Source organism: Colossoma macropomum, unplaced genomic scaffold (genome assembly GCF_904425465.1).
Source record: "Colossoma macropomum unplaced genomic scaffold, Colossoma_macropomum, whole genome shotgun sequence".
Taxonomy (NCBI): Eukaryota; Metazoa; Chordata; class Actinopteri; order Characiformes; family Serrasalmidae; genus Colossoma; species Colossoma macropomum.
The window spans coordinates 20,706-43,287 of record NW_023496039.1 but is presented as its reverse complement, the minus strand read 5'-3'; the positions used below and the strand labels follow the sequence as shown (position 1 = coordinate 43,287).

Sequence of the window (22,582 nt, the reverse complement as noted above, 5' to 3'; positions counted from 1 at the left end):
TGTAAATGTGGTCTGCATTTACAAACATTTGTGAAAGAAAGGGTTGTTCTAAAGAGCTCACTGATTTTGAGCGTGATGCCACTGTTGCAACAAGTAGTTTGCAAAATTTCTTCCCTCCTAGATATTCCACGATCAACTGTGAGTGATATTACTGAAAAGTGGAAGTATTTAGGAACCCCGGCAATTCACAAAGTCACAAACTATGTAAAGTTACTCGGGTCGCCGAGTGCTGAGACACATAATGCATAAAAGTTGCCGACACTCTGCACTGCAGAGCCAAACCTCCTCTGGCATTAACAACAGCACAAAAACTGTGCGCCAGGAGCTTCATGTCATGGGTTTCCATGGCCGAGCAGCTGCATGCAATCACGAAGCACAATGCCAAGCTTTGGATGGAGTGGTGTAAAGCAGGCTGCCACTGGACTGTAGCAGTGGAAACGTGTTCTGTGGAGTGACAAATCACACTGCTCTATCTGGCTATCCAATGGACGCGTCTGGGTTTGGTAAACGCCTGGAGAACGTTACCTGCCTGACTGCTTTACATGTAAAGTTTGGTGAAGGAGGGATGATGCTATGGAGTTGTTTTTCAGGGGTTGGCCTAGAACCCTTAGTTCCAGTGAAGGGAAATCTTAATGCTTCAGCAGATCAAGACATTTTGAACAATTATATGCTTCCAACTTTGTGGGAACAGTTTGGGGAAGTCGCTTTTCTGTTCCAGCATGACTGAGCCCCAGTGCACAAAGCAAGCTCCATAAAGTCATGGTTGGGATAGTTTGGTGTGGAAGGACTTGACTGGCCCACACAGCGTCCTGACCTCAACCCCATCAAACACCTTTGGGATAAACAAGAACAGAGATTGCGAGCCTCTCTTCCAACATTAGTGCCTGACCTCACAAGTGCTCTTCTGGATGAATGGGCAAAGATTCTCACAAAAATTTTGTTGAAAGCTCCCAGAAGAGTGAAAGCTGTTATAGCTGCAAAGGGGGACCACCACCACATTAATGCCTATGGATTTAGAATGGGATGACATAAAAGCCCCTGTAGGTGTGATGTGTGGGTGTCCCAATACTTTTGTCCATTTGTATGCGAATGCACAATAGATTATGCAAATGCAAATGTCTCTCTCAATGTGATGCTATTTACTCACAAGCAATTCAAAATCTTTCCTGTTGAGAGTTTGTTGCTGGATTGAACACTAGAGGGAGCTCTGAGGATTCTAACCTATTCTCCTGAGTCAAAGAGGAAACAGTGAGGCTGCCTGTTCACCACTTTCTCTTTCTTCTTCCTGGCTTAAGATTTTAACCTGTTTGCTGGGCACCCAAGCCAGGGCGCTACAGTAACGACCACCAGACCAAAAAAGGAGCAGAAAGAAACCCATTCTGTACACAAAACACTGAGGAAACTGAATCCGATTTGGCCCTCACTGACGTACTCTGCGGTAAGTCACTTATCTTGTCTCCTCTCTATATTTTAGGCCATATTTGGATCTGAGTGTTCTGGTCTTGCAGTTTCCTTTTTGCCCTTTGCCTTGTCTCTGGATATTCAGTATATAGTCAGCTGTGCTGCCTGTGTTTTGACCTCTGCTGAGTGTAATGATGCCAGTTAATGGAACAGAGCTTGTGCCTTTTATACTTTTACAGTATGAACTCTGCTGTGTTTTCTGTCAGTAGACTCAGATCTCCCTGAATGTTTGTGCCTGTTTTGGTAATTAGGCTACTGATGGGACATTTAACCACAAGAAGTTCCTGTAGTATTCATTCAAAAGTCTTTGGTAGCACTTTACATTACACATTGGTAATAAATGAGTAATGATATGGTAATATGACAGTAACAAGTGGCACTTTCCAAAAATGACATGTTAATGTTCAAGTTGTTATTAAATAATAGGTTTGTAATTGTAGCAATGACAAGTTCATAATAAAATGGTTATATAATGGTAATAAGTAATACTAACCTAAAACTGACATGCTACTTTTTGAGTTGATACAAAATAATAAGTTAGTATGATAACGGTTACAAGTTAGTAATAAATTGTTATATAATGGTAAGAAGTAATACTAACCTTAAAATTAGTTAGAGTTGTAAATAAGTAACTAAGTAATAAGTTATAACTATAATGGTAGCAATTTAGTAATAAAATGGTTACATAGTGGTAATAAGTTATACTAACATAAAACTTATATGGTAATTGTTTGTTATTAAATAATAAGTTAAGATGAAGAGAAACCTCTTGTATAAAGGTATATGTAGTGTGGTGTCAGTTTTTTTCCACCGCTGAACTCATTTCTGAACCTTTTTTGTCAGATCTGTGCTCTATGGTAGAATAACAGTATTTTGTTAACAGATAACACAAAAGTAATGTGATGTTGTATTTCCTGGATTCTGTATAATCTCAGTATATTCACCTCATCACAGCACGTGTCTACAGGAGCGCCTACGTTTAAAACTAATAGAACAATCATGCAGACACTTCCATAACATAATGGCAGTTGATTTAAATGCAGTTACTCTTTTTATTTTAAAGGACTAATGTTGTAATCTGAGAAAACAAGATGTAAAAAAGTAAATTTGCATTTTGCAGCTCCACTACCATTTAGTTTCACTGTAAGTACAGCGTTGTGTTTGTGCATCGTTCTGCATATTATTATTAAAAGCCATAAGAAACTAAGTAGAACTGTGTGAATTAGTATTTCACAGCACTAACAACACATCATTGCAGCAGAACTGCTTTATTGTTTCTGTGGTAACCCTAACATTATAAAACCCTATAATGATTTCAAATGATTGATTTGATATGTTGATTAAGCAGTTATTATGCTTTAAGAGCTAGACACCCGGTGTATAATATCAAACTGAAAATCAACATTTAACATTTATTTATGCACAACTGTAATTTGGTACACTCTCAGAAATAAAGGTGGTAAACTGTCACTGGGGCAGTACCCCTCTTGTTACTGGGGTGGGACCCTCAAGGGTACATCTCAGTACCTTTAGTCAGGGGACATAACTGTACCATTATCCACTGATATTATATTTTCTAAGTACTGACTCCACACACCTCGTCTCGCCTCCAGGCTTTTATTTTATTGTTCTGTTTTACAACATTCGGTTATGAAAAGGTACAAATACAAACTTTTCACCTGGAAAAACTTATTTAAGGTTCACAGTTGGACCTTAAAACTACTGTTGTACCTTTGTAGGTACATTTACATTGTTTTTACTTTGAAGAATGAAAAATGTACCTGCACAGAACCTTTATTTTCAACTCTGTACAATTATTTTTCTAGTTACCGCAACAATAACTAACTTAATAACAACCAGAAAAATAGCATGTCATTTTTAGGTTAGGTACAGCTTTTTACTGTTATTTAACCATTTTATTACTGATTTGTTACCATTAAATTATTAACTTATTATTTAGTAACAACTTGAAAATTAGCATTTCATTTTGTGTTAAGAACAACCTGTTACTGTAATATTACCATATCATTAACCACTTATTGTGTGACCCTTCGAGTTAGAAAAATCAGATCTGACCAAAATTCTGAATTGAGCAACGAAACTTGAAATGTGAGCGTAGCCTAAATGCACTCATAGGCACACATTTGAACCTAACAAGCCAGCTGGTAGTGTTTGTAGATTGGAAGTGCTAATCATATCCATCATTCCAGTTGTTTACATTGGTTAGTGATGTTAAGTAGGAAGCCTGGAGTTTATAGTAGTTTGAGATGCATGTTTTCAAATTGTATTAGATGTCATAAAACATTTGGCAGTCAGAGCTGAGACACTTGTGTGAGTGGATCATTGTAAAGTGTTGCACAGATTAAACATTTCACAAGTTTTCTGGATAAACTGTCCCTAAAAAGCACTAAAGAACAGGAGACAGCTGCCCTAAGTTCAATGCAAATGAAAGGTTATTGGTGTGAGATTGGTCAGCAGTGTTTGAAACAATTTATTTGGCTAGTTTAAAGGCTTTATTTTGACTTTCATTTGATTTTGATGCCAAAGCTGGCAATGAATGCTAAACCAACCAAGTAAATGAAAAGACAGAAGTATAGTTGGACGTTAGTTTTACATATTTTCATGATTTCAGTATAAAAACTGAACAAGTGATGTCAGTATAAAAACTTTAGAATTTAGAACCATTGACCAACTGTGTTTGCACACAGAGGGATTAGACCTCCATATTTAACCCATCCGTGCTGTGAAACACCCACATACATGCACACTAGTGAACACACATGCAAGGGGGCACTGAGCACACTTGCCCGGAATGGTGGGCAGCCCTATCCATTGCGCCCGGGCAGCAGTTGGGGGTTAGGTGCCTTACTCAAGGGCACTTCATTCATGTACTGTCGGCTCAGGGAATCAAACTGGCGACCTTCCGATCACAAGGCTGGTTCCATAACCTCCAGCCCTCGACTGCCCCCGTTTTTATAACTTTTAACTGATTTTTATCTCAGTATAAAAATATCTAAATATATATACACTGAACTTTATTACCACATTGTTAACACCCGCGGAAAAAGGGCTCCCTACTTCTGAAATCTCAATACACCCCATGCACCTATCACAAATTAAAAGTTAATTTACTGACCTGAACTGCCCTTATCGACTTGGCCTCACTGTTTCCCTTTAGCTGAAACCACAATGGCATTTTAAGGGCCGTTAAATATTATATTAGCACAAATGGATTTTATTTAATTGTATATACTAGTGCTTGGATGGTCAATGGGATATAAGTCAGCATAACTTCAGCAGCAGAATTTATCCAGAAATCATTGAGTTTACATCAAATGAAAGTCACAACAAAGTTTTAAAACTGAAAAAAATGGGGACAAAGCTGTTCATAATCAGTAGTAATATAATATGTTAAAGGCAGATATCTTACACTGTTCTTATATTTTATTGTTCTCTTTATGGTCCATTTATAACATTTGTCTGATTTTATGTACCAAAAATGACCCATTGTTACACGACTACTTTCCATCCTCCAAGCCCCCGTAACCCAGCCAATGGCGACAGCGGCAAGGAAAAAGTCCCTAATAGTAAGAGGAGGAAACCTTGAGAGGAACCAAGACTCAAAGGTCGAACCCATCCTCCTGTGGTCAACATTGGATAGCAAAGTCAGTAATACAAGAGCAAAATGACCAGAGAATAAGATTTTACAATTAGAATAAAATATTAAAATACGGGACTGTATGGACTGGAGAGTGAATGGTTTCACACATGCAACTTCAAGGTCAGTTGCATTTAATAGATATTTAGTTGAAAGTTAGTTAAAAATAGACTGAATATCTACAAAGCGCCTACAGTGGGCCATCCAAATAAAGTGTGACCGATTTCTGTAGCACAAAAACAGACAAAAATTTGAAAACATAGTTCAAACAAATGAATCTGGTGTTAAATGTATGTTCTTTTCTTTTAGGATTGAAACGTTGGTAGCAAGCTGCCTCCATAATGTTGAAAATGCTGGATACTGCTGAAAATAATGCTGACAGGTCCCTAGTACCCCTTGAAAACATGAAGTACCGATGGGAGAAGTGGCCAGGAGTGTATGGTACAGTTTCAGAGGTATGTATGAGTTTCTAATGAACACTGTGGTGGTTTGTATTTTTAGAAGCCATGTGAATCATTTTCCCAGTATGAGTCTCAAAGAAAGCTTTGAATCACGAAGTATTTGCTCTGTTGGTGTTGTGACTGCATGCACTCACAAAGCAAAGAGTCACATTTCATACAATTCTGTTACAGATTGACCGTCTGAATGATTGATCTTCTTAGTTTACTTTTTAATGCTTCAGTAGATGCTGAAGCGAAACACAAAGTGTAGTTTATCTTGTTGGACAGAAGCCTTGTTAAGGTGTTTTCACACCTGAGTCAGGACTGAACTAGACCACACAACACTTTTATCACTGCTAGTACTGAACAGATGGACATCTATCTTTATAGCATTCTTCAGTAAAAGACATGAAAGCCACTTGTAATTAGCCAAAAAGGACATAAAGGACTAACAGTCCATGACAAACATGGTTCTATAGTCTGATCAAACTAAGATTGAGCTTATTGGCCTAAATGCCAAGTGTTACTTCTGGAGGAAACCGGGCACGGCTCTTATAGCTGCAAGTTTTATCTCTACAGTGAAGCATGATGGTGGCAGAATCATGTTCTTGGGATGGTTTTCAGGAGTAGCGTCTGGTAGACTTGTCAGCAGATAAAGTCACACACTAGATCAGCAGAAGAAAAAACTGTGGAACAAGACAGCAGAGAGCAGAAGCAGTAAGAAAAAACAAAGAAATTAAATTATAACTTTCACCATACATGACAAAAAAGTTCAACAACCATCCATACACAGTAGTCATGCTCTTTCACCGTTCTCCTGGTTCCCATGGATGTTACTTTTCCAAACAAATCCAAGTAATCAACTAAGATCATGCTTTGAGTTTTTGGGAAACTTTAAACAATGTAACACTGTATTACTGCATATCATTGTTGTTGCACCTGAATCTCAGACAGTTCTGACAGCGTTGATCATTTTTTTTTTTTACAGTATTGTACAACATATACAGCGCAGCCAACAGCATTTATGGAAAGGGCCCTTTTCATGGGTATTTAAAAAGGTATAGATAATCAAAGCTTTTGATGTGAAATCAGCGGCTGCTGTTTGTCTGTATTTTGACAAAGAGTGCTTTGTATTTCTCGAGCACTGCTGTGGGTTTAAGATTAGAGAGGAGGAGGCAACATAGTGTACACTGGATTTGGATCAAGATGACAAGAGAAAAAGATTTTTATTACTGGGCAGATGACAGGAGCTTCAGTTATAAAGACTGCTTTATGATACTGTTTCGATAGGAACAGTGACTAAAGTGACCTCTGCATTTAGATCTATGATAAAGACATCACTGAGCTGTGGTCGAAAGTGCACACGCAGTGAAAGTGATGCTCGTGTATTAGTGTGATATGTAATATCCACTGTTCCTCGGGTGACTGAGATTGTTAGTGCATTATGTGATCAGACTGTGTCAACAAGAACAGTGTATACATATTATAGCAGAGTTGCAGTGCATAAACCCCTCAGAGTCAGATGTACATTTGTGAGTTTAGTGGTGCAAAACCATCAGCACTGGTCTGCAGAGATGTGGAAAAACGTTATGGTCAGATGCGTCATTCTTCACCACACTCTCCACAAATGAGCAAGAGCATGTGCAGCAAGAGAACAGAACAGGTCTGAATGCCCCCAACCTTCCCCCTATATAACTAACAGAAGTTCAGAAGAAGATTAGTAATTTTACTTTAGCCAAGGCAGCGTTCCACCCCTCTGCAATCCTAGCCTTGGTCTCGTGTATACAAGCTTTTGAAAGCTCTATTGAGATGATATCCAGTAAGGTTAGAGCCCAACAATGTCTACACAATGAAGATGTGGGGTTCCAGTGTTTAAAACTCTACCATAATGAAGGATGAAGATTTTAAATGTATTAAAAAAAATAATGAATCTGGTTTTAAAATTGTGTTCTTCTCTATTAGGATTGAAACTTCTAAAGCAAGCTGCCTTCAGAATGAAGCCAAAAACAATGCTGCCACATTCCTAGTACTGGTGGGAGATGTGACCAGGAGTGTATGGTACCATTTCAGAGGTATGTATGAGTTTCCAATGAACAACGTAGTGATTCGGATTTTCAGAACCCATGTGAATCATTTTCCCAGTGTGAGCTTCTAAGACAGTTTTGAATTGCAACGTACATGTGCTCACAAAGCATATACTCGCATCATTCTGTGACAGACTGACCACAGACCAGGTCATAACATATTAAAGTAAACACAGCTTCATTTGTGCCGGTTTTATTCTCTCATGTGAGCTCAGTGCACATATACGAAAACCTGAATGCTTTAACTTCTTAATTTACTCCTTAATGCTTCAGTAGAGGCTGAAGCTGAACACAAAGTCTAGTTTATCTAGTTGATCAGAAAACTTAAGGCATTTTCACACCTTCAGTCAGTGAAGATTCACTCTGCTGTTATTGAGTCTGAAGCATCTTGACCAACAGCGCTGGCTTGCATTGTCATAGCTTCGCTTGTGCTTGTTGACTCTGATTGACAGTTTGGCCCTTGATTAGTTTCCTTTGTACCACAATCTTGATATTTAGCCCTGCATTACTTAATACTGAGTGATTTGTTTGACAATTACACAGAACTTACAAGCATTGAAAAATCGCCAAGGATAAAAAAACCCAATAAAGGCCATAGGCTTATTTCCACTGTGGTCCTAAAGTGACCTCTGCTTTAGATCTGAGCGAAAGACATCATTAAACTGTGGTTGAAAGTGCACGTTCAGTAAGTGCTCTTGTATTAGTGCGATATGTGAGAGCAACTGTTCTCTGAATGTCAGTGCACTATGTGATCAGACTGTGTCAACAAGAACAGTCTGTCCACAACTGCATATTTATATATACACATTATAGTAGATTTGCTGTGCAAAGACCCACAAAAACCCATCAAAGACGGATGAGCATTTGAGAGTTTAGTGGTGTAAAACCATCAGCGCTGGTCTGCAGAGAAGTGCAAAAAAGTAATATGATCAGATGAGTCATTCTTCACCACATTCCCCGCAAGTGTGCACGAGTAGGTGCAGCATACACCAAGAGAACAGAACGGGCCGGAATGCCCCCCAACCCCCTCACACACCTTGGTAGACGTCAGTGAGAGTTAAATAAAGTAATGGAAATAGATAAAACAGTGTGAGCTTCTAAGACAGTTTTGAATTGCAACGTACATGTGCTCACAAAGCATATACTTGCATCATTCTGTGACAGACTGACCACAGACCAGGTCATAACATATTAAAGTAAACACAGCTTCATTTGTGCCGGTTTTATTCTCTCATGTGAGCTCAGTGCACATATACGAAAACCTGAATGCTTTAACTTCTTAATTTACTCCTTAATGCTTCAGTAGAGGCTGAAGCTGAACACAAAGTCTAGTTTATCTAGTTGATCAGAAAACTTAAGGCATTTTCACACCTTCAGTCAGTGAAGATTCACTCTGCTGTTATTGAGTCTGAAGCATCTTGACCAACAGCGCTGGCTTGCATTGTCATAGCTTCGCTTGTGCTTGTTGACTCTGATTGACAGTTTGGCCCTTGATTAGTTTCCTTTGTACCACAATCTTGATATTTAGCCCTGCATTACTTAATACTGAGTGATTTGTTTGACAATTACACAGAACTTACAAGCATTGAAAAATCGCCAAGGATAAAAAAACCCAATAAAGGCCATAGGCTTATTTCCACTGTGGTCCTAAAGTGACCTCTGCTTTAGATCTGAGCGAAAGACATCATTAAACTGTGGTTGAAAGTGCACGTTCAGTAAGTGCTCTTGTATTAGTGCGATATGTGAGAGCAACTGTTCTCTGAATGTCAGTGCACTATGTGATCAGACTGTGTCAACAAGAACAGTCTGTCCACAACTGCATATTTATATATACACATTATAGTAGATTTGCTGTGCAAAGACCCACAAAAACCCATCAAAGACGGATGAGCATTTGAGAGTTTAGTGGTGTAAAACCATCAGCGCTGGTCTGCAGAGAAGTGCAAAAAAGTAATATGATCAGATGAGTCATTCTTCACCACATTCCCCGCAAGTGTGCACGAGTAGGTGCAGCATACACCAAGAGAACAGAACGGGCCGGAATGCCCCCCAACCCCCTCACACACCTTGGTAGACGTCAGTGAGAGTTAAATAAAGTAATGGAAATAGATAAAACATAATAAAGTGGCTAATAATGTTGGAAAACTATCAGTAAATGGTAATGAGGAGATTAGTCATTTTATGTTAGCAATGGCTGTAATGGCCACTCCTCCACTGTCCTAGTCCTGGCCCCATGTATATGTATATATCCAGTAAGGTAAAAGCCCATTGATGTCTGTGAACATGTGGGGCTCCAGTGTTTTACTACTAATAGTGTAGCAGCTGTTAAAGGGGAACTCGAAGGTTTGGATGTAAACAAAATCATTCAGAGTGTTTTGGTGTGAAATGCGTCAGTATTGTTCACTATTGTAGTTCTAGGAACCAGACATCTGAACCCTTTAATGGCTCTAAAAGCTACATCCCATGAAGTTATTACACAAAATTGTTATAATTGTGTCGCTTGATACCCGAGACATTTAGACAGGCTAACTATCCGGGTCCAGCGCAGTTCACCACCACTCCGAATAATTAACTAGAAAGGTACAACTGTGATCTATCGCAGCTCCTCTGATGCATAACGTTACTTGCATAAGCGATGAGTTTTGTTGACACCATGTGACAAAATTGGGGTCAACCATATTTAGCACTATTTTGCCATTATCAATGTGACATATAAAACCTTATAAGACACATGTAAGTTCACTGGTCATTTTGGATAGCAGATAAAATGGTGATATTGGTAGTGCAGACATAACGACGTTTGGTTCCTAGTACTACAATAGTGACTGTTGAAAGGCGCATTTCACACCAAACCACTCTGAATGATTTCGCTTACATCTAAACCAGTAAATGACTAAGCAATTTTCCAAAATCGGTGGAGTTCCCCTTTATGTCAGCAAGCCGTAGATTTCTCTGCCATAAAGACAGAAAATGAATGTTCTTCTCTGGTAGGACTAAAAACGTCGAGGGCAAGCTGCCTCCAGAGTGGTGAAGGTCTGGACACTGCTAAAAATACTGCTGCCAGGTGCCTAGTACCCCTTGAGAACATAAGTTCCACATGGGAGAAGTGGCCAGGAGTGTATACCGTATCAAAGGTATGTAATGTAAATACTAAACAATGTGGTGGTTTCGATTTTAGAAGCCATGAGAATCATCTTTCCAGGGTGAGCTGCTAAGAAAGCTTTGATTTGCAAAGTATTCACTCTGTGGGTGTCATTATTAGTGGTCATTGGTGTAGTGTAGTGGGTAACACCACTGCCTTCTACGCTGTAGACTGGGGTTTGATGCACACCTGGTCAAGCACTCTGCGCTATACCAATAATAGTCCTTGGGCAAGACTCCTAACACTTCCTTTGCCTACCTGTGTAAAATGATTAAATTTGTAAGTTGATCTGGGTAAGAGTGTCTGCCAAATGCTGTAAAAATTATTACATGCACTTACAAAGCATACAGATGCATCTCACACCATGCAGTTACAGACTGACCACAGACCAGGTCATAACATACTAAAGTAAACACAGCTTCATTTGTGCCGGTTTTATGATCTTATGTGAGCTCATGTAAGAAAACCTCCTGAATCAGAAGACCCGTTGAAGTGTTTTCACACCTCAGTCAGACTCGACTAGATCAGGATTGAGATGTAACACTTCAATGAGTGTCGTGAAGTTAAACCAAAGCTTATCTTGTTCATCAGAAGACTTGTGAAGATCTTTTCACACACATCTAATCTAGGTTAGGTTGAGCTGTTTTCTGTTCTTCTTTCTCTGTTTCTGTCTCTCTCACCTCAGGCTGGGCTGAGGGAGCCAAGAAAGAAGAAAGTCAGTGAAAAGTCACTCACCTATTACTGAATCTGAAACATCTCACTTCGTTTTAGATTCACTTGTGCTCGTTGACTCTGACTGATTAACTTGCTTTGTACTATAATGTTGATATGTAGTAGTCAAGTATTATTTATATATATTATATATACATATATATATATATACACACACACACACACTATATATATATATATATATATATATATAGAGAGAGAGAGAGAGAGAGAGAGAGAGAGAAGGAAAAAAACATACTTTACTTTTGATGTAAGTCAAAGGAACCAGACGTCTTTTCAAATAATTTTTGGTCATTTCTTTTGGTCCATTCATCATAAAAATGATGTACAATGTAAAGGACAGGCATTTTCAAATTATGTCAAAATGAAGATACAATATATACATATATATATATATTCATACAGAACTTTTACGCATTGCCATAGATTGCCATACATTCCATTGTATTCCTAATGTCATCTCTGCTTTTAGATCTATATGAAAGACATCATTAAACTGTGATGCTCATGTATTAGTGCGATATGTTAGAGCAACTGTTCCACTGAATGTCAGTACAGTATGTGATCAGACTGTGTCAGTAAGAGCAGTCCATCCACAACTACATATTTTTATGTATACATATTAATAATAGAGTTGCTGTGCATAAACCTCTCTGAGACAGATGCGCATTTAAGAGTTTAGTGGTGTAAAACCATCAGCACTGGTCTGCAGAGATGTGGAAAAAAAGCAATAAGGTCAGATGAGTCATTCTTCACCACACTCTCCACGAGTGTGCACAAGCAGATGCAGCATGTACCAAGAGAACAGAACAGGCCAGAATGCCCACCGACCCCCACACCCCCCCTTGGTAGGCTCCCCACCTGCCTTGATAGACAGTGACAGTTACATAAAGTAAATCAAACTAAATGACAGGGCTACTTTTTAATTACACAAATAGAACATATAGAATTCTACAAATATACAACCAACATCAGAGCAATATATCATCACACAGCACCAAGCCAGAGTATAAAAACAGCATCTTCAAACCATCTGAGCAAGCTAAGATATCAAAACCAGCAGAGATATAATCTGTGTTTATACACTGGATAATAACTCTGAGCTCTGTTTTACCGGAAATACCATAGCAGCCGGATAACAACACCCTATCAATCTGGGATACTAAAGCAACCACTTAGCAACACTAGCAAACACCTGGGATACCATAGCAATCCCTTAGCAACACCCTAGCAACGACTTGGGATACTGTACCAATAACCTAGCAACAGTATCGCAACCACTTGGGATACCATAGCAACCACCTAGCAGTATCTTACCAAGCTTAAGCTGCAGAATCACTTTCCATTTTCCTCAGGAAATGCACTGGTCTAGTTCCATTTACTCTTTTTTTCTGTGGGAAGAAGGTTGAGTTGTTTGAAATGATCTGATTCCAAATGTGTACAAGGAGGTATTTTCAGTACAAACCTATCAACTCATTTTGGGCTGTCTGAAAATCTATTCTTAATGAATTGACAAGAACTGTATGTGACAATAACTGAAGGGACAATTTGTTGAAACTTTTTGAAGCTCAGTACTTCATTTATTTTTTACCTCGTTTTTATCTTTATGAGGTACCAAAATTGCAGCATCATCAGCATAAAGGGAAAATGTCTTATGAGCAAGCTATGTTTGAATCATTATTATAGAAAAATAATCAGCCCAAGTTTAGTTGCTTGAGGAACTCCACATGCAGCATCTTTGGAACTTGAGAGTTCACCCCTGCAGTTGTTAATATAGGACCTAAATTCTTTCTGCTTAATGATTCAATATTTTCTGATGGATTATTCTTCATTTGAGAGTTCAGTGGCATAAAACCATGTGCAGCACAGACCAAGAGAATGGAACAGGCCTGAATGTCCCCCCAACCCCCTCACCCCTGCCCACCTTGGTATGCATACCTCACCTTAGCATGCTATAGTGACAGTTCAATATATTAAAATTAATAATGAAAAAAAAAAAGATAAATAGTAATCAATAGTAAATGTAAAGTATAAATAGCAAAGGCAGTGTTCCACTCCTCCACTGTCCCAGCCTTGGCCCCATGCACACAAGCTGTGCAACTTGACAACCACTTAACAGGCTACTGGTTCAATAGGAACAGCGACTAATTGACCTCTGCATTTTGCTGGCATGGTTTGGGTTCACTTGTCCCCTTAGAGTGAAGGGTCACTGAAAATCAATGCAACGTTATTCTGACTGGTCACGTTTATCCAAGTGATGAAACATTTCTATTTGGATGGGAGTGGTGGCTTCCAGGATGATGATGTTACCATTCACAGGACATGAGGGGTCACTGAATGTTTTGATCAGTATGAAAGTGATGTAAATCATATGCTACGACCTTCTCAGTCATCAGATCTCAACCCAGTTGACACCTATGATAAATTTTGGACAGACATCATGGAAACACTAATTGAGCAATATTCTAAAATCCACAATTTACAAACCCAATTCAAAAAATTGGAACAATAGGTAAAATGCAAATGAAGAAAGATGTGATTTGGATCTATTTCAGATGTATTTAACATCTTCACCAGCAGCCTGCCAGGTGGGAAGAAAGAGGTGAGATTGTCTGTGGACATATTTCTCTTATATTCAAACCAAAAGAGAGTATCGTTCCCAATGAGAATGGAGTGCCGTGTAGATTCAAGATTGACAATAAAAGACACAGCCAATTTGAAAAGACACCCAAAGACACACCATCCCACAGTATTTGTCAAGGTAAATATTGTGGTGTGAGTGTAGAAGATGCAGGAAACATCCCAGCAGGCACTGGACGTCAATATGATGTCAGAAAGACGTTGAACTCTAACATCGGACAGACATTGAATTTTAGTTGAAAATGAAAATTGGGTCAACGTCAGCCTCCAAGTCAGCTATCCATCAAAAACCAGCACTGGCTTGCCGTAAACCTCGACATTAAAAGACATTAAACTTTGGTTGGGAATCAAAACTGAACAACGTTAGGTTTATATCAAGCTCCAATGTTAGACAGAGGGAGTGGGAAACCATAGCTGCGGTGTCCAGGGAGCATTTGGGTGCCTTGCTCAAGTCAGAGTCAGGGATTGAGCTGCCAACTCTGCGATGAACTGGCATCCTACTCTACCACCTGAGTCACGGCTGCCCCAACCAAATCCACCGGTCATAGAGTCACAACTAAGCTATGGAGGAACAGTCATGAAAACATCCAGAGCTTAATCAGACATGGGTATTGTGGAAAATGTAGGTTTCTCTGTTTTCAAAAACATCTTGGTCAACACAAAAACACTGAAAACGGAGGTCTCAAAAATGACCAAAACACAGAGAAAAAAATGTTTTGAATAATAAAAATGCGCTTTAGTTTTAGCCGCTTTACTTTTTCTAGCCTCTACAAATTGGGCATGTTCAGCAGGGTGACGGTGTTTGAAGTGTCTAAGTTTGTCGTTCTGAATGTTTGCATGGTTGTTCCTCCACAGCGTATTCATGACTGATTTCAAGACCACGGTTCAGTGGTAGAGCAGTTTGTTCACCCATTGCAGGGTTGGCAGTTCAATCCCTCACTCCTTCTGTCCATGGCTGAAGTGCCCTTGAGCAAGGCACCCAAATGCTCCCCAGGCACCACAGCTATGGCTGGCCACGCCTCCTATCTAATGTAACATTATGTGTCATAGTGACATTTTTACATGATGGATGAAAGAAGTACAGTAGGTCACTAACAGTCCAAGGTTTGTTTTCTTCCCATGGAATTTTACAGCCAGGAGAAACATCCTTCAGCTAAATCCATTACAGTATCATATCAACTGTCTGAGAAAATGACTAAATCTGAGTTCCACTGACTAAATCCTGACTAAAAACAAAACAGACTAAAATGTGACTTTAAACCAACTACAATTTTCAGGAAATGACTAAAATTGAATTTAAAATTCTTGTCAAAATTAACATTACATAATTATTTATTGCATTTTTGCTTATGTGACTGAAATGAACATTATGTAACTATGCAAGTAGTGTAAATTTCAAATTTTAAAAATTTCTTTTCTGAGTATACAGTTATATGCAAAAGTTTGGGCACCCTGGTCAAATGGCATGTTATGTTGATTTTCTAAATGAAAATAAGTGAACACATCCTCTACAGAGACACACTTCTGCACACTTCAATGCACAAATTATTGCCTATTTGCTAAATTTAACACATTGGGCAAAACGAAAATAAAGTAAAAAAAAAATAATAACAAAGAAATAAAATATGGCCTGTGCAAAAGGATGACACATTTGATCTTTTGAAATTTTTTTCCTATATTTTAAATACAAATATAACATGCAAATATAAATAAACAGAAATTTTGCACTAAAGGTTACAGAATGCAAATGCCAAACTGAAGTGTGTTCTCAGTAGTTAAATTATTCTCTGTATGTTCAATTATTTTCACTTAGAAAACATTTGTTCAAACATTTGCGTATTTGTACGACTGTACAGTAGAGAACATGTTCTGTAAAATACACACACAAAGTACAGCAGAATATAATAATTACAGGAGTTAACCATGTAAACTAAGCAATGCAATGACAAAAATCACATTTACACTGCTTATTTTCACCATTTTGTCTCTGGAAGGGGCACGTGGCATCTACATCACACACAGTCAGCTGTCTGTCTGTCTGTCTGTCTGTCTGTCTATCTATCTATCTATCATTCACACCTCAGTCAGGGCAGAAGAAGTCCAGAGTTAAGAGGTCTCTCTTATCTCTTCACCTTTAACTCACTCTGTTCTCTCTCTCTCTCTCTCTCTCTCTCTCTCTCTTTCTCTTTCTCTCTCTCACTCTCTCTCTTTCTCTCTCTCTCTCTCTCTCTCTCAATCTCTCTCTTTCTCTCTCTCTCTTTCACACCTGCAGGTTGCAGGGCCTATAAAAGTCAGGGTAGAGTCACTGAGCTGTTACTGAGTCTGAAATGTTCAACAGGACTCTTCTTGGACATTTTGCTAGTGAGACTCACAGCACTGCAAACTTCTAACCAGGTAAACCTCATTTATTAGATTTGTGGAAATAACACTAAAAAAAAACAGAGAAAAAAACTCACAGAACTGCAGTGATCCTTCCGAGTATATAGAGGTGTTAGAGAGGGTTAGAGGTGATACAGTTTGGTGGGAATAGAATTTATGGGGAGGTGTTTTATGGGGTGCTGACATTTTTAACAATGCACAAGTAAAAACTAAATACTATGTGATTTTTTTCATATTGTGTGGATCATTTATATGAAGCGGAACATAATAAGCAAACCCTGCTGCCTCTTGCTGCTGTGATCTTTTACTGAATGAGGTTTATGCAAATAAGCTGAGCGTCAACCAATCAGACTGTGACATGAGGAGAGAAATGCTTCTGGCACTCCCAAGCTCCACTGACATATCCAGCTGGACATTATTACAGTGGTTGAAAATGGATGATAATTGGCTGAACATTGACAGTATTTCAAACAATATTAGGCCACATTCAGGCACAGAAATAGCCAAAGTGGTCGACAGTTGGTGTGGGGAATGACTCAAATGTAGAGTTAAGCTAAGAATCCCTCCGAAATCCCTCCTTTAAAGGGCCGGACCCTACAGCACAGACAGAGTGACAGCAGTTCTGGCTGTTGTAAATGTGATGTTTAAACCTGTATTCATTCTTTCAACCCTGCAGCCTGTAAAAATAGTGTTTTTCAATTCAAGGGTGTATTTCTTCTTTTTGCTCATGATAACAGGCAGGGCGGCTCCCTGAAAGGACAAAACACTCCTGGTTCAGTGCAAAAAACTGAGTAAATGTAAGTAACTATGACCACCTCAGTTTAACAACCTATAGTTATCACATCACTAAAGCTCTTTGACGTATAACACAGCCTACACAATGTCTAATATCTAAAAAACTCAACAAAAAATGTAAGCAAATCTATTTATTCATGTATTATAGAACACATTATAATTTTTCTCTTTATACATACTTGTCACTCTCTCTCTCTTTCAGGATGAGGCTTTCTGTTCTTCTGACGTTCCTCTTAGCTCTGGCTTGCAGCTCTGGCTCTGGTTCACGCTGTCAGACAGCTTGGAATAAACAAGACGGCTACAATGAATTCTCAGAAAAGCACATTCTGTCAATGAATATTAAAAAAAACCCGAAAGTGAAAGAACTGAATGAAATATTTGAAAGATACCTACAAAAACACAAACTCTGTGGAAGAGTACCTTTGCAGACCTTCTTTAAACAGTCTGACAGAAAAAGAGTTGAAAGCATCTGTAACGGTCAAGGCTTTGAAGACGGTTCTGGAAATCTGTGCATCAGTGAGCACAGGTTCACTGTTTACATGGTGGAAAGCAGGAAAGTCAAAAGTGGTTGTAAAGTGAAGAAAATCAATACTGAGAAACTGTATGTGGTTGTTGGCTGTGGAAAGGTTAAAAACAAATGTCTGCCTGTCCACTTTGAAAATCAGACTAAAGTGGCACCAAACAAAAAAGCTGCCCGCTGTAAACCAACTCAGCTCACTCATCCTGCTCTTACAAACAAAACCTTATTGTTCAATTACTCATCTTCATCTTCACACCAGAGACGGGCGTCTACTTTCATGCTTTTCCCCGTTGGATAAAAGTCTCTGCTTTATATATGAATGCTAATTATATTTCATGAAGAAGGTAGAACATTTAAAGAATGAGGATTCTGATGTTTTACTGCTTTTATTATGATATTATAAACGTCCTCAAATTAAATGGTGAATATGGTTAAAGTTATGATGTACAGAATGCAACTACTACTGAATGTCTGTACTGTAAATAAGAAAAAAGATGTGAGAACATTCTGTACTCAAGAAACTGGTGAAAAAAAGTTTGGTTTTATTTCATTTTATAGCATTTTTTGCTTTATACTGTTGCATTAAAAATATGAATCAACAATGTGATTAATGCAAAATGTGGCCTGAGTCATTTCTTTACCTGATTATGATCACTAAACACTGATTTATTCTAAATGCAAACTGATTGCATTTAAAAAGAGTTAATGTTACTGTAATATTAATTATTGTAATCTGCTCTGAGTCTCTGATTTAGTCAGATTTCATTCAAATGTTCCTACACACAATGCAAAAGTTTGAGCACCCCAGTCATATTCCACATTTTCCATTGACTTTCTAAGTGAAACTAAGTTAACCTCTACAGAGAACTCACTTCTACACATTTAATGCACTATTACTATTGAGTTTACAATAAAAATCATCAAGACATAGAAATATCAAATGTGGCCTGTGCAAAAGTTATGGTACCTTGTAAAATGGTAAAATTAGCATAAAATGCAAAATCGACAAAACATACAATGCAGGTGTTCAACAGGAGTGGGTCTACAGAGTGGCAGTGAGCCCCCTTCCGTGGCATTGCACCCCACTTGCCGCTCCAACTCTGCAGCTGATGCAAAATTATACAACACATTAAGTTAAATGCGACGTGTCTGCACTCCAACAACATGAAGCCCACAGAACACAGTTGTCTGGCTGTCTTGTCTCTCTGATTCCTGAGAGGCGGCTCTCTGCCTCCCTCTAGTGTTGGTTTTAGGTCTTACCGCAGGCTTGGTGACAGTGACCCCTGCCTGTGGCAGACCCCTCACAGAGGCAGATGTGGTCTCACAAGGCCTGTGGGCAGAAGAATCTTTGAAGGCCACTCCAACAATAACACATACAATAGTGAAAACCACAGCTGTATGCAAAAGTGTATATTGTGTATTGGGAAAAAATACACACCCAATTCCAGAAAGATTGGGGCAGTAGGTAAAATGTACATAAAAACAGAAAGCAGTGATGTGTAAATCTACAAAGAGAAGATATGTAATGTTTAACCTTAACTTTATTACTTTTGTAAACATATGTTCGTTTTGAAATTGGTGCTTACAACATGTTCCAGAAAAGTTGTGACAGAGGCAACTTAAGATTAGGAACATTGTGAAATGTACAAAAACATCCCAAACAGGCGATGCAATCATGCTTGGGTATGAAAGGAGTATCCAGACCGGGTCCTGTATAAACATGGTAGGTCAAGGCTCGCCACTTCCAACAGTTTAAACAGAAAGTTCCTCAACTAGGGACTGAAAGTATTTTAGGTATTTCACCCTCTATAGTGCAGAATAACATCAAAAGACTGCATAATCAGAGAGTGAGAGTGCAAGACTGACCTGCTTACAGTCCAGAACTGTCTTTCATTCAAACAGTGTGCTATGTTGTCAGTAGCTCCAAGCAGAAGTTGTCCCAGAACTGCAGCCCAAGCTCTCAGAGTTCTACCTTCAGTCCAGTCCTGATCTACACTAGTAAGAGTTTGTATATCTAATGTAAAGATGCTGTGGCAGGTGGGTGGTTCTAAAGATGTGATAAGAATTGAATAAGAATATGACATCCTGTTTCAATGACAGCTAAAGGAAATATAACAAAGTATAGTAATTTCTAGTTTATAAGAACATCAGCTTACATCAACGTGAATGTCTGGCCTAATTTTGGGTGGGAATGTAATGTTTTAGGGTGGGAACAAACTTTGCAATGGTGGGGCTTAAAGGCTCAAAGTAGGGGACAATGATACCCTGGTCAGCACTATCTGATTGCCTGTCGTTATATATTTTTTTTTTACATATTTACCTCCTGTAGATGAGGTTGTATTCAGTAAGTGGTGAAACAGAGAAAGATTTAAACCCCTGTTTAGTTTTTATGGTCCTTACTGTGAATCTGCCAAACACCTGTTTTTCATGTACATATGTCTGAGAACCATACCGGGCTGCACATGGAACCATTACCTGAGTGTGTTCATTGATTTGGGATGTTTCAATCAAATCATTATCCAAAAATGGTTTAACAAACTTGGACAGAATATCTGCACGTTTGTCTGAATCCTTTCCACAAATAGTTTTAGGATTGCCAGAAAAAGCACCGTGGCAGTGGATGTGAATGAATAACTCTTTAGCAGAGGATACCAGTAAGGATACGAACTTCAGATCCTGATCAGTTTTGATTTCATCATTTATCTTTCCAAAAATGTCATCCTTGGGTAATTTCTTTATGTATTGTACATCAGCTCTACCATCATCACTGTAAACGTGTATGTGAACACTTGGCTCTTTCCATAAACTTTAAGCTTTTTATTCTCCAGGTTGTCAACAAGGTGACCTGTAAAAGCCTCTCTTTCTTTTGCCGTCCCACAGCTGTCTGGAAGTTCGACTCTGATTCTTTGCTCTGGATGTGTTTCCACATCCTGAACTCGCAACAGCTTCAACAAAATGTCGGCTAAACCCTGCGCTGTGTGTGAACCCACTTTTCTGATCAGAAGTACAAGCAGATATTAGTTCAACAGCCACTAAATCTGCCTCCTGGATTTTCACTTGAAATATATTTACAGGCTTTAGTTCAGTTCTCCATGCAGTAAACACTGACCTGAAGCTGAATGCATTGAGTTAGGTTTAGGAGTAGGTGTAGGTTTAGTGTTGAAGTTAGGGTCAGGGTTAGGTTTAGGAGTAGGTGTAGGTTTAGTGTTAAGTTAGGGTCAGGGTTAGGTTTAGGAGTAGGTGTAGGTTTAGTGTTGAAGTTAAGGTCAGGGTTAGGTTTAGGAGTAGGTGTAGGTTTAGAAACTAAGTTAATGTTAGGGTTAAGGTTAGGGACCGGCGCTGGGAATGACGGCGTGAGGTGTAACGGCCGGAGGAGCCAGGTGCAGCTTGTCACACATCTGGCCTGTGGCTCCGCCTTGGCCCAAGGCCACTACCATTTGAGGCGAGGTTTTGCGTGCGCACCTCCCTTAGCCCGGCCTCCAGGCAAGATGGTGGTAAGCAGCACACAGACACATGCCGCATGGTCTCTCTCTTTGCTGCTGGTTTTTCTGTGCTCCAAGTGAAGGTTTTTACGCCTTGCTTTTTGCAGAGGGAATGCCCGATCTGCGGACACACGTTCACGGTCATGACCCACCACCTCACCCGCCGGCACCGGGTGGAAAACAAGGAAGAGCTGGCCCTCCTCCTCGCTCTCGCTACCGGGAGGTTCAAGGGACGCTTGAGCTGCCCCGTATGTGACAAAGCGCAGCTGGCCAGGTTAGATCGGCACCTGTCCAAGACCCACAAGATTGCGGGGAAGGACTGGGAGCAGATGCTAAATGAGGCCAAGCGCGAGTGAATCATACAGGGGCTTAGGGAGCTCAGGTCCCGCGCACCAACACCAGCCCTGGTGAGCGAGTTGGATCTGGGCACGACCGTGAGAGCGTGCGCCGCCGACCCCGACACCACCTCTGACGCCACCGAGCCTCCTACAGCGAGCCATTCGCATCGCCACCTGTTGCAAGTGCCTGAACGACTTGCAACAGATCCGTGAGTAAGTTCCAACTTGGCCCAGATTTTTGTTTAAGCCATGCACCACCAAGATCACGAGGCCCGCTTCCCTTCTCTTACAGGTGGGCCCGTTACACCTCCGCCTCCATCAAGAATATGCTGCTGAATGTGAGCGCCTTGGTAAGGCACGTAAGGACCTTCTACGCGGAGAAGTCCGGCCTGAGCAGCGAGCAGTTTGAGCGCGTCCTGCTCCAGCTCAAAAAGCTTCAGAAGGACAACTCCCGGAGGATTAAGGCCCACCAGCAGATGATCAAGTGGAAGAAGTCGAGTGAGTATACCACAGTATTATGTATTAGGCTTTATGGCGGTCGCCTCATCCTTTTTTCCACCTTACAGAACTCCTGAGGCCCAGCAGTGATTTGGGGACCTTCATGCACATCGCCTCGTATAAGGTCCCCAAGCTGACCGGTAAGTAAACGCCCAGTAACAAGAGCTTGAGCTCGGCTCTTTTTAAAGCACCACCCGCAGGTGACTTTTTTTTTCCCCCGACTCTCCACAGATATGATCCGGAGAAAGCCCCACGCCAAGCTGTTCAAGCTTCTGCAGGGCTATCTTGCCGGGTATCTGGCCGTACTGACCGGGCACCGGCCGGTGGTTTTGGCCAACCTCCAGAGAGACAAGGTGCGGGAGGCGGAGATGGACGCCCAGAAACGGGCCATGATATGGGTAAGAGGGGGCCCC

The 22,582-nt window shown here is 39.9% G+C and overlaps 1 long non-coding RNA gene across 1 annotated transcript; it reads left to right on the top strand.

Moving 5' to 3' along the window:
* The first annotated feature begins 1,280 nt into the window (after positions 1–1,280).
* LOC118804113 lies at positions 1,281–17,314 on the top strand. The gene is made up of 6 exons (XR_005006965.1): positions 1,281–1,438; positions 5,429–5,574; positions 7,522–7,631; positions 10,635–10,777; positions 16,430–16,551; positions 17,274–17,314. It is a non-coding gene; the product is annotated as an uncharacterized LOC118804113 (long non-coding RNA).
* Positions 17,315–22,582: the final 5,268 nt, after the last annotated feature.